General features: G+C 29.0%; 1 protein-coding gene across 1 annotated transcript in view; it reads left to right on the top strand.

Annotated features, from left to right (window-relative positions):
• The first annotated feature begins 1,887 nt into the window (after positions 1 to 1,887).
• Positions 1,888 to 14,069, top strand: part of LOC119681222 (protein kinase C, brain isozyme) — a 54,423-nt gene continuing 42,241 nt past the window's right edge. Inside the window, exon 1 of the mRNA XM_038094346.1 lies at positions 1,888 to 1,996. The gene's annotated coding sequence lies outside the window, so the exon portion shown is untranslated. The remainder of the gene's footprint in view (positions 1,997 to 14,069) is intronic.

Here is a 14,069-nt window from a genome sequence, read left to right as displayed (position 1 = left end):
AAAAATAGCCTACTTCTATAATTTCTTTCTCCAACTGTCTCTACAAACACTTTTTTTACTGGAGCCTTGCCGTTTATTCTTACAATATAACCAAATCAGATTAATATCCATGTCATGATAAAGTTCAAACAGCTTGTGGTACTTTTAGAAAAGGTAGCTATTGTCAACTCGTAAATTACAAAAAATTTTACGAAGATGGAAGAAAACATCCCCTCATCTTGATATCCCTCGAGCGCAACTGCACTCCTAGTGCAACTTCATCATTCTGTGAAAACGTCCATGCTTCTGCAGCATACAAAAACACACATAGGATGATTGATCTATTGAGCATACGTTTTGTCTATCGAGAAAAGTATTAATATAATATATATTATATTAAAAAGAATATTATAAATGAAATTCAGTCAATTTTGTATCATCTGCGAATAATTTTTATTATTGCTTTCAACTTATAATACTAGGACTAATACTATTCTGGTTCTGGTCGCTGATGGACTGTACATCTGTAACAAAAAATTATTACTTCTTTGGTTTCAATCTTTGTGCTGTGATTATAAGTATCAATGCCAAATATATCCTGTGTACTCTTAAAGATAATAATTGTTTTCCATATTATAGCAGTTATATTTTAATACTTTATAATACTTCATGATATCGTATATAATATAATATTTCCTCGAAGGAAACTCCATACTAGTCCGGTAAACCATTTTGATGATAAAATACGGTAACTTCTCGAGAACACTATACTAGTACAGATACCACTTCGGGCAAACAGTTTAGAAAATGACTCGGAGTATATATTTTAAGATTTAATTCCATATTGTGAATCAGTTCCTCGATACTAGTCCAGCAAACCATTGTGATGTTAAAGTTCGCTAACTTTTCGAGGAGACCCTTATACTAGCACAGAAACCACTTCATCACTTTGATGATCAGGTGATGATATCGGGCAAACAGTTTAGAAAATGACTCGGAGTATATATTTTAAGATTTAATTCCATCATGTGAATCAGTTCATCAAGGAGAACTCCATACTAGTTCGGTAAACCATTTTGTTGATATAGTACGCTAACTTCTCGAGGAGTACCCTATACTAGGACAGAAACCACTTCATCACTTTGATGATCAGGCAACACTGTTAACGCTTATGCTAATGATATCGGGCAAACAGTTTAGAAAATGACTCGGAGTATATATTTTAAGATTTAATTCCATCATGTAAAATAATTTTTTTCATATCATATCATTATATGATTTGAAACTATATCATTTTATTTGAGTTGTTTAATTTTATACTTTTATGTCATAAATATACGAAATATTCATTGTTATAGTTATAGTTGTTCATTGTTAGAGTTATTGTTTTCATTATTAATTTTTAATTATGTTCATCAGAACAAAAGCCTATTAATTACACTACAATCAACAATCATCATTTATTAATTAATTATGATAAGTAATGTATACTCTTATAGTTCCATTTAATTAAACACTTAAGAAATTAACATTGACACCATATTGAATGTGTATTCAAATAATATTATTATATTAATATTTTTTTTTTTTTTGATAAGTATAAGAAAGGATAATATTTATTATCCTTGTGTGTAAACAATATAGTCATGGTACAAAAATTGTATTTATATTTATATTATTTTACTATTGTCCTTTTAATTGTATTTTCTTTTTTTTATTTATTTTGGCTATTCAACGTTTTCATTGTGCTTTGAAATATATACGTGCACCGCCCACATGAACTACACATAAATGTGGCACATTATTCCAACCAAAATGTAATGGCAATCACAACATCAACAACAATCGTCATCACTATCTACACACTATCTACCAAATAATAATATTCAAAATGCAAAAAAGGATGCACCAAAAACTGTTCACCACTTCGAACCATTTACATATGCAGGACCAACCTTTTGCGATCATTGCGGTTCGCTACTTTATGGCATATATCATCAAGGACTTAAGTGTTCAGGTAATGTGAACATTATTGTTACTTATATATATTATATTGTTGTGTATATGCTTGTATGTGTATATGTGTTGGTGTAAGTGTGCAGGTGTGCAGGTGTGGATTAGAATAAGTTGAATTTTTATAAGGAAGCGAATGTATCTGAGTGTATTGTGTGTAAAAAGTAATATTATGAATGCATTACACATTTTAAAAAGGACTCTTGCATTTGGTTCAATTTAAGGAGAGAAAAAATAGGTTTGTTGTGTAGATATATTATATATTACTGTATTATATACATTATATATAAATTTAAAAAATGTGAAATGTCTTAGACATTTTTTTTTAATTTAAAATAAAAATATTTTTTAAATAGTATTAAAAAAAATCTAATCTTATACTAATTAATATAATTTAATTTTATTTAAAATATGGTTACACACCATTACATACTAAAAAAATAAATCTGTTTTTAATTATCCTTAAAAAAATGTTGGGTAACCTAAGTAAATCGCAACAAGGATAACAGATACAAATATTTTTTTTCATTTAAAACTTTTTAAATAATTTTTTAACACTATAAACTACATTTAAATATTTTTTTTTTTTAAATTAATTTATTTTTTTGCATTGAAAACTTTTCCTTGGTTTTGCACATCACCCACATTCACTTAAACTGCCACCCACCGTTCACATTAATTGTCCTGCTGTTGTCCTGTTGTAAATAAAAGTTTTATCAATTTAACAAATTGTTATTGTATAATAAATTATGTTGTATAATTTTAAATAATTATTTTTATTAACTTTTTTTTTCGAATATAAAAACGTTTTAAATAAATACGAGTACGCTGCGTTTAATTTCAGTCCAGTGCAAAAGTTCAATTAATTTAATTCTTAAATTATGCAAATTCTGTAGATAATTTTTAATGCTTTTTTTTTTGTTCCATTTTAAGCGAAAAGTTTTAAAACTAATTTACATAAAATAATTTTTATATAAAAATAAATATAAAATTAAAACTGAATTTCTCCACTGAAGGCACTGTAATGTAATGAAGTATATTTTTTTTTTGTTTGGAGGAATAATTATGATAATTTTCTGGTCCTGTTATGTGGGATAAAACGTTTTTGTATTTACTAAACTAATTAATAAGGCATAAACTTTTAATGGTAGTGTATATGATGGAATAAGTTCAAAAAGTTGAAACTTTGAAATGTTGAAATTTTGACAAGTCAAAAAATTTGAAACCTTTTCATTTTAATGACTGTTAAAAAGTTTTTTATAAATTATTTATTACTATAATATTAACAAAAGTATATAGCTCAAAAGTTTCTTATGGGGTTCAGAATAGAGAAAAATAAAGAAAGTGTTTTTTAATACAATTATAAAATCATACCATAACATATATCATACCATATATTTAATTTAAATATACAAAAAAAAAATGTAGTCACAAACTAGAAAGCCTTAACATACCGATCTTTGCTCAGAATCGTTTTAAAAAGGATAGGTGGAAGAGATGAAGGGAACACAAAATTTGTGGTTTACATATTTTTGGATTGCAGGTGCTATAATAAAATCTTAATTTAAAAAAAAGAGTAGCTATCCACAGGAAGAATAACTTAAATTGTAAATTATCCTGATGTCACAACATTATTTAACTGAATATATCTTAAATTTAAATTAAAATAAAAAAAAATATATATATATATAATTATGGATGAGAAAACTAAAACAAGAATAAAACCAAATTTTGCTGAAGCATTAAAATAAACTTTTCAGATCTCCAGATCAACACCATCTGTCGACTTACATACGACTTCAAACTATTCAACTAAAAATAATCAAAATTTTATAAAAATCGATTGAGCATTTTCAAAGAGTAACATGTATGTTAACTTATAGCCTATTGACCAGAAATGTCTAGATGATATTCAGCTGACTGTGTATGTTATACAGACTTACATAGGTATATTTAGCTAATTACATATATTTAAGTTCTGCTGAGATATAAAAATAATTACTTCTACTATGTACTATGTATGTAATATTATTGTAAAAAATGATTAAAACAATTCTTTTTTTAAAAGTTTACGTAAAGACTTATAAAAAATAATTTGTTGTAGCAAAGGAAATAGCAGAATATTATGTAAAAAATAAATAATGCATTTCAGCAGAGGTTTCCACGAATTTTTTATTATATAAAAAAAATTTAATTTTGTTCATTTTTTTTTGTTTAAAGTATTAATAAAAATTCTTCAAAAACACATATAAAAAACCACATATTTCCAAGAAGAATCTGCAGATAACAGTACATTTATAAATACCAAATCAATAATTCTCAATAAATTCAATGAAGTCATGCCTTATAAAATCACATTGCGAAACGTGAGCTTATTGCGAATTTTACAGAAGATTTATAAAATACTCATACGCACTGATTGCCCTTTAGTCCTTTGCATTTTGCAGGCGTGAAATTCAATTAACCATGTGCAGTACTTCTTTATCACATGAAGTACGTACGCCTTTATAAAATTTTAACGAAATGCAAATATTCGAATTGCATACAAATTTCAACTATGAATGGATGCTTGATTGATACAATTCAGTAGGCGTTTGGTTACTCGACTTGCATCCTTTTAGTGAAAATCCTTTTAGTTGAAACGCTGCAATGAAAACAAGTTTATAAAAATATCAAATAAATTTACGTGAACATAAACTAAATTAAATAATATTAAAATACAATTCATATTATATCCATAAAAAGGTAATGGATGTATGTAAAATTTTCATATTAAATCAAATTCTTACACTTTGAAAGAAATAAAAAAACTATTGCTTCAATAACTCTAAAACCATTTTATACGATTTTTTTATCAATAAATAGAATTAGTTACATGTATGAAATTATTCCTAAATATCACATAGTATTAAGGAAATATTCAATGGTTATATTTCATCTACAGCCAGATAATTAAACCAGCACTACTTTATGGGTGCGTCGCGAACCTATAGCAAAGCCGCCGACTCTATCCAATACTATATACTATCCAAAAGCTACAAGTTGCTCAAAGTCAGGTTCTCCGAAGTATCTTCAAATTGCCATGGTACATCCGCACAAATGATATGCTAAGAGACCTTAGAATAGATCCGGTCAAAAAATACATAAGGGATAGAGCTCGGAAGCTATATACGAAAACCAACAGGCTGCTCTACTTAGCACTATCTAATCTCAGACTAATCACTTACCGCATGGGGGGTACGTAGATCTTAGATCAATCATTGAATAACCATGAAGATGATCAGGAATACTCAAATTAGTCAGTGAGATGGGCGGGACTCGGCAGAATCCCCCCAGCTATCATAGAGTAAAAGTGCCTAGATGCACTAACTCGGAAAAGGCTTAACATACATATGTTATGTCCAAATATTTTGAAAGCATTGTAAATCTTTCCTTAATATAAACTTTGGCCGAATTTTGATTTTCTAAGTATGCCCATTTAACAGAGGGAGTACTGAATGATAACTATTATAAGCAACTAATTGCATTATATTACATGACATTGATTTTTGAAGACCATTTTAACGAAATAAACTAAAATCTTAATATAAACTATTATATTTAATAGTTAATTTAATTTAGTTAATTGCAACAACAAAATGTTTTTATTATCTTTCATTAATTGAGTTTTTAGCTGACCATACAGCGGTTTCCAGTATTACTAAGTACCTATCGTCAGTATTCTTTGAATTATTTTTTATGTTTAAAAAATCTTAAATTTAATTATTCGTAAACAACTTTTTGAGACCGCAAGTATCAAGAGTAGAACTCGTGCCCTGCTCAATTTGATGCTCAGAGTCAGTGTTGATCAGCTAGCTGACCAAAACTCATACTTGACTTGTATATTCGAACTTGGAGTGTTGTTAATTTGCTATGAAAGTAAATTAACAAATTCTTTTACTGTGTTATATTACTACAAAATCATAAACCAGCTGTACAATAGTTGGACTAATTAATATATAATTAATAAAGTTAATACATTTTAATTTTGAAAATATCATCCTTTCATTATCCTTTAAAAAATCTTTTTTGATAATTCAAGTAACTTTTCATAGCAACTGCAGTAACTATATTAAGTAGTCAATTCAAAAACATTTGTATTTACATAAACGTTTAAGTAAATTTAATGAAAACATATTTTCAATTCATTTCAAATTAATATCACTCATACCACCTGTTGTGCCTATTCGTAATTACTGCAAGTTGCAAGTACAAGCAATAAGTAGATAAACTCTCATAGAATCTCCTTAGTGTTTACAGGTTTGTCATACACTGTCAACAAGTAACTCATACTCTCACATTAAAACGATATTAATTTCCTTAAATAAATATTGTCAAGGAGCAAACAAGGCTATCGTGGCATTATAAGTGTCAACAAGCAAGTCCAGTCCAAGTTGCTGTGGCATTACACTTTAGTCACGCTTTTAAGGAGCTTAAAACTGTAAACACAACTGTGTTTTTCAGTGGTCAAGTGTGTGAAGCCTGAAACATGTCACTTTGTATCTTTGAAATCTGACATAAGTTGTTATTGTAAAATTTTTTCTTGCTACAGTTTTGTTTTGGAATATGAAGATACAATTCATTTGAATGTTGAGAGGTAGTTCGTTAAAAGGACATACTGCATAAAGTGATAAATGCGTTTAAGGTAAGATAGAAAAAATAACTGCATTGACTTTAAAAAACGCACGTGACTTAATAAATCCTGTGGGTACTATATATAATCCTGTTATGATATTAAATCGGATTTTGAAATTTTTGAGAAAATAAGTGGATAAAAGCTTCAAGGTTTTTTATGTGTTCAAATACCAACTTATAATTATAACCGAAAAAGATAAAAGGAAGAGCTTTATTTAATTTGGTGTGAAGTGTTTAAACTGAAAATATCAATTCCATATAAAATATGATATATTTTGATAGAAGTGTGAATATCACAGTCAATATATCAATATAAAGCATTGAAAATATTAAATCCTACATCTTGTAGAGTTTCCATTTTTAAACCTCTAAAAGCCATGTTATATAGATATGCTCAATTTGAATTTGTCACCTAAAATACACAGCTAGAAAAAACTCATTATTTATTTATTTCTATTTAAGTCAGTGCACTTAAGCACTTTTACTCTTTCTTAACTCGAGGTATTTTTGAAATCCCTCTTTACGCCTTGATTGGATTATTGTTTATTACTTCGTCAGACTAAGCTATAATTGACCTCAGATCTGCATACCTCCCCGAGGAGCCTGTAATCATTCTGAGATTTGTTAACGCGGTATTGGTAAGTCTGTCAGTTTTCGCAAATAATTTCAGGGCTCTATTCTTTATGTATTTTTTTATGGGATCAATTTTGAGGTCCGTGAGGATGTCATTCGTCCTAATGTACCATGGTACTTTGAAAAGTCTTCTCAGAACCTGACTTTGTGCAATTTCCAGGTGGCGAATAGAAGTGTTTGAAGCTTTGCTAAACGCTACACAACCATATAGAAGTGACGCAGGCTGCAAAAATGTTAATTTATTATTATATTTTCTTATAATAATTGTTAACTGTACTTACAAAATACGTCGTTCCTTAAAATTGGAAAGTGTAAGAATTAGATTATTAACGGCTTATAAAATAGTCTGTGTTGCTTTCTGATATTTTTTTTCTTCAAAACGTATTGAAATTGTAATAATTTTCTGCTAAAAGGCTCAAATTCTTACATTCATTACTAAACAACACTACTTTGCCTCAGTGCTGAGGCACAAATAGCCCAACTCTCATGCCGAAATTTGAACCGACATATTATTTTTTCTCTCATTCTCAATTTTATAATTTGCTTTAAAAACAATAACACTCTCCATAACATAGCCCTCAGTTCTCTTGCGGCAACATAATAATTTAATAGTTCTAAATGAATCTCTGGGCTGTCTGGTATATCTTTCTCTAACCTTACTTACTTAGATAATTGGTCATAGCAATCAGTTATCAAGGTTCGATCTGACCCACTACTTCCCCCCAGGCAATTTTGCAGTCTCGTCTATTATTGCTCCCTTAACTTGATCACTCCAAACAAGATGTAGATACGATCTACTTCTTGTTTCTTCAACTCAAGACATTTTTACTGCGAATATAATGCAGTCTCGTACATCAAGTGCTATTATCGCTCCCTTAACTTGATCACTCCAACGGAGACATGGTCTACCTTTACACCTTCTTTCTCTAACTCAAGGCACTTTTACTGCGAATATGATGCAGTCTCGTTTTCAAGTACTATTATCGCTCCTTTAACATGATCACTCCACCGGAGATATGGTCTACCTCTGCATCTTCTTTCTCCAACTCAAGGCATTTTTACTGCGAATATGATGCAGTCTCGTACATCAAGTGCTATTATCGCTCTCCTGACTTGATCACTCCAACGGAGACATGGTCTATCTCTACACCTTGTTTCTCCAACTCAAGACACTTTTACTGCGAATATGATGCATTCTCGTACATCAAGTACTATCATCGCTTCCTTAACTTAATCACTCCACCGGGACACAGTCTACCTCTACACCTTCTTTTTACAACTAAGGGCACTTTTACTGCGAATATGATACAGTCTCGTACATCATGTGCTATTATAGCTCCCTTAACTTGATTACTCCATCAACCGCTTGAAATACCTTTTTTGTAGGAGCATCTTTACCCCTTCTCACGACTTAACCAAGCCAGCGAAGCCACTGAACGTTAACTTCCTAGTATGTGGTACTCACAGTCAACTCGTAAAGGACCCAAAATCTTACGTAGAACTGTTCCACCTAACTCAACCTAATATTTTTTTAAAAATATGAAATAAATGGTTTTCTTTTCTTCATTTCTTTTATCTTTAATTTGTGCCCAACAGAGTCAACTTACTTGCAATATTTCAAACTGTATTTAGTCTGACATATCATTTTTAAACTATACACGTACCAATCAAATATTTCATCCTAAAAAATCAAATATCATATTCGGTAGAGTTCAAGGCTGGCGGTAAAAGTCATTAATTTTTAGCTACTAAAACCGACAGCAAATGACAAAAGCATAATTATTCAGTTTCAGTTCAGCCTTCAAAATTTCTCCAACAAACATTTTTGTTTCTACTCAATTGGCTTATTTTGAAGTTTCTGCTGTACAAAGTGACATTTAACAAGCACTCGAACACAAATGTTTCAGGAAAATGTTGAAAGTCATTTTGATTAAAAATTAATATGAAACTCGTTATTTTCAGCAAAATACTTACAACATTGTTGTAGCAACTGACATTTTAGTGAATATACAAAAAACAACAAAAAAAAACACCAAACAAAGTGAAATATGTTGTGCTCTTCGAAGTATGAAGAATTTTGTAGTTTTAAAAGCATGCATTTTTCTTTTTCCTTCGCAAAATTTATAAAATGAAGTCTGATGCTTATTAAAAATCTCTTTAATAAATTATTATTATGCGTATAAATCAAAAATTTCGCTTGCACATGAAGCGTAGTCATTAAATTGTTTGAGTTCTTATCAATTGTATTACACTGCTTTGAAAATTTATAACCGCCTGAAATGATGCTTTAAATTTTATATAAATTTTAAATTTTCTTACTCACACACACATGGAAAAAAACTTGCATATATAAATGTATTCTGTTACGGTACCGTTGCGATATAAATTCATGCTAAGCAACAAATTCCATGTTATCTTTTTTAAAAATTGCTGCTGTCATAATGTGTGACAGCACAGATAAATGTCGACGTAGCCTAAGCATATGCAACAAAAAAGTTGAAATTCGTTGGAAATTGTATAATTCTCGGCACATGTTTAAGCTGCGTACAGGCACCGTTAGTAAGGCAGCAGGGAATCGGTAAATCGTTGAGGTTGGTGCATACATTTCATATGCGAATTTGTGAATTTTTGTTATTGACATTGGATTATGCATGTCTTCACATATTTCATATTTTTGCTTTGAATGTTTTCTCAAAGTCACTTGGTATGCTTAAGTTAACTTTGTAATTTTCGAGTGCTTAAACTGTATTTCACATTTCCGTTGACTTCATTTAGCAAGGTTCTATCTACCTACACTTGCCATTTATGAATATTCAGTGAAATATGTTTATGTTGGAAGTCAATGATTACTTATGCATATTTTATAAAAAAATTTGATTTTTTCTTTTTCAATTGTTGACTGATTAATGCTCCAGAAAAATATTAATCCAGCTAGTATTAAACACTAAATTATTTCTGTATAAATTATTAGAAAAGGATCAGAAGAAAATTAGGCAATTAGGAAATTATTCTTCAATATATTTTATAAATAATTTTCTAAAAGAGATTTTTTCGAACAGTAGTGAATTACAACAACAAAAATTCATTTTAAATTATTTAAATTAATTGCATTTTTAGCTGACCATACAGCTATTTCGAGTATTGCCAAATACCCATCATCAGTGGTCTTGGAAATAATTCTAGTATTTAATTATACGTAAATAATTATTTTTGAGGCTGCAAGTACCAGGAATCGAGTCCGTGCCCTTCCAAATTTAATGCTCAAAGTCAGCGCTCCTTAACCAAGTAACCCAAAGCCATACTTGACTTTTAGGTTCGCACATTTTTCTGAAGTTTTGTTATTTTGCTGTGAAGGTTTTCTTTTTTATTAACAAATTCACTTGCTGTGTCTATATTAGAACGAAATCATAAACCAGCTGTAGAATAATTGAATTAATTAATTAATTATATTTTTAATTTTTAATTGTTAAATTTCAATACTATTCTGTTTGTAGAGGCATTATTTGTTGCATAAATAATTTTCTAATTTTATTTCGCAATACTCGAAATCTCAATGCTAAGGGCAGGAAACTGTTATATAAACAAATGAATCGACAGTCACTTCCATATGGATGTGTAGCGTTTAGCAAGGCCTCAAACACTACTAGTCACCAGTTTGAAATTGCTCAAAGCCAGGTTCTGAAAAATTTTTTCAAGATATCATGGCATATTAGGACGAATGACATCCTCAGGTACCTCAAGATTTTTTTTTTTGTTTTAAATCTTTCCTTCAATAATACAACTGCCAAGATTTGGCATCTAGCATATATTTTTATATAGTGGAAATTAAAATAATATTTCAAATCAGTATTAAGAATTACATGTATGAACAATTAACAATAAATAGTAAAAACTTGTTTCAATTAAATAGTATAAGATAATTAAATTTTAGTAGAAGTAGATGAGTCAATTAATAGATTAGCATTGTACTATGAACTTATTAGAAAGTTGGATATAAGCGTTTCAATCGTCTATTATATATAGCTTCGTCATTTGGTAGCTGCCTCATTGCTGGGTTAGGATGGGAAAATAATCTGTCTGTGTGATTTTTAATATTTTTTCGGATAACGACTGCGACAATGGTTATCTTTAAGTCACGATAAATATCATAGTTTGAGATGTACCAGTCGGCGTTAATGATAGTCTTAACTATTTTTGATTATAGTCTTTGCAGTATTTTTATGTTGGATTTGCATGCTGACCTCAAGATTGATCCAATCGAAGAATACATAAAGGATAGAGCCTTGAAATTATTTACGAAACCTGACAGACTTACCAACACAGCGTTATCGAATCTCAGAATGGTTACAGGCTCATCGGGGAGATATTCACATCTGAGATCAGTTATTGCTTAGTCTGATAAAGTTATAAACAATAAACCACTCAAGGCGTAGAGAGTGGTTATGCGTAAAATTGCCAAGTGCACTGACTCAACTAGCTTCAATGTTATAAAAATAATAAAAAATAATAAAAAAAATTATTGTTGTTGCAATTCACTACTCCTCGTTAAAAATTTCTCTATTGAAAACAATAATTTACTCTCTTTCGTCAAAACAGGCGTTAAAAAACAATTTAATTATGATTTTTTAAATTTTTTTCTTAACAAATTGTAAATAATACTTTGTATAAAATTACAGAAGAAAACTGCGTTAATATTCAACTATTAAATCAAGGCACAAATGTGTGAAGTGACACTTGACAACCAAACTCAGACACAAACACTCGAAAGTATGAGAAGTGTGCGATATTACAAACTTTCTATGTTCAGTGTATAACTAAAAAAAAAAAAAAATTACTTCAGTCCATGAATTATAAAAGTTTTTGTCTACTATTTAGAACTTTTCACATTACTTTTCTTGTAGCAAACATTGTGTTCTAAATAAATAATTTAGGAATGTAAATGTGTACCACATGGCGTATGAGTAACATTTATATGTTTATTTTTTTTTTCTTTCCTATAATTTTGTCTTCATTTCTATACTTTATTAAATTTGTTACTTTTTACTAAATTGAAATTCATATAGTACTTATATTTTGTTTAAATATATATATTACCCATGGCACAAAAACTATGTTCTTATAAAATTTATTCACAATCGCTTTGTGCGCTTCCGAAAGTGTTTCCCTCCCCAAAAAAAGTACTTAAGCTTTTTTTTTTGACTGAAGCAAAGTGCAGTATTTTTTATATTTAATGCAACAATTACTCTTATCTTATCCATTGTAAAACTTTTACTTTATAGTTTTTATAATAATTTTTCTTTTGTTAAATTCATGTCAAAAGTATCACATCCTGTCCAGTTTTACTTGTCAGCTGCAGTTTTTATATCTATTTGATAGTTAAATGATTGAGAATTTTTTTTATATCTAAGTGTAACTTTTGCTTAAGTATGCTGCTCTATTTCACTTAAGCAGCTTTTTTCTATAACTTCTACAAAATTTTATGAAATTTTTATAAATTTTTTTTGCTGTTAGCAAAACTTCTGCCATTAGAATATAATAGAACGATTTAAGTTTACAAGTAGTTTAAAGTTGTAACTTTCATTCAATAACATGGAAGACAAAAAATATTTTCTTATGATTTGTTCTAGTTTTAGATGTTTTCGATTTATATCACTAACAAAATTATTATTATATGCCATCAATGCAGAATTTATGCAAATTTAACAACGTACCTAAGTGTAATCCAAAAAAACCAATCCAATGTGGTTGACTAGAGAAATTTAAGAATTTTCTAACAAAAATTTGTTTTTCTCACACAAGTCAGTCTTAGTTTAAGTTTGGCCTTTTTGCTATAGACTATTTTATTTTTATGTCATTTTTTATCTTTTTTGTTTTGTATATTTCTGCTTAAAAGATTTATTTTCAATAAAATCCTTTTCTTTGTTAGTGACTTTATCAACGTGCATGACCTTAAAAATGCTACTTAAATCTTTATTATGAGTGCACAGTGTGTAACGCAAGGATGACAGTAAATCTCAGCTTTTCTACTATTTCGTAATATATCACAAAAAAAAAAAAATATATATATATACATATATATATATACGAAATTCATTTTTAAGTTTCTTTCTATCTTTTATGTAAGTTTTTCTTTTTGAAATTTTATTTGACTTCATAAGATATAAGCATTACGCATAATATTTGAATATGAAAGAATTTTCTAGGTTGAGTGTTTCATTTATTTTTTCTTTATTTTGGTCTTTAAAGTATATAGAAATATGTATATATTTTAGTATAAGTTTTTATTTAAAAACATTATTTTTTTTTTATAATAAAAATGATTGTGCATTTAAATTTTTATAGTTAATAATCAGGGATAATGATTGTTAAGATGTTTAGCGATAACCGAGCCAATAAGATAAAGAGCGGATGTCATATGCCACGCTATACTTTATTTATTATCACAATGCTCTTTCCGTACTAAACCGAAACTGATTCAAAGCCAGTCCTAACATTAAATGAGCTTTTAGTACCAAATTTCACGTTGTAGTTGATTATAATCTCAAGCGATGTCGCTGATAAACAGAAGTCGAAGAGACTCCCTATGCTAATGGCAGCAATAATTAAAGTTTGGCCTATTCGACAGTAGACGCATCGATTAACTAATCCTTACCAAATTAACTGTCACAGTTACAACCAGGCAAATAAAATGGAAACTATTTTGCATTTTATCTGTACATGCCCAGTTTTTTGAAAGCAAAAACTAGCTACCTGAGCCAAGTCGCGCTTTA

This window comes from Teleopsis dalmanni, chromosome 2 (genome assembly GCF_002237135.1).
Source record: "Teleopsis dalmanni isolate 2A chromosome 2, ASM223713v2, whole genome shotgun sequence".
In the NCBI taxonomy this organism is placed as follows: Eukaryota; Metazoa; Arthropoda; class Insecta; order Diptera; family Diopsidae; genus Teleopsis; species Teleopsis dalmanni.
This window is presented reverse-complemented; position numbering and strand designations above follow the sequence as displayed.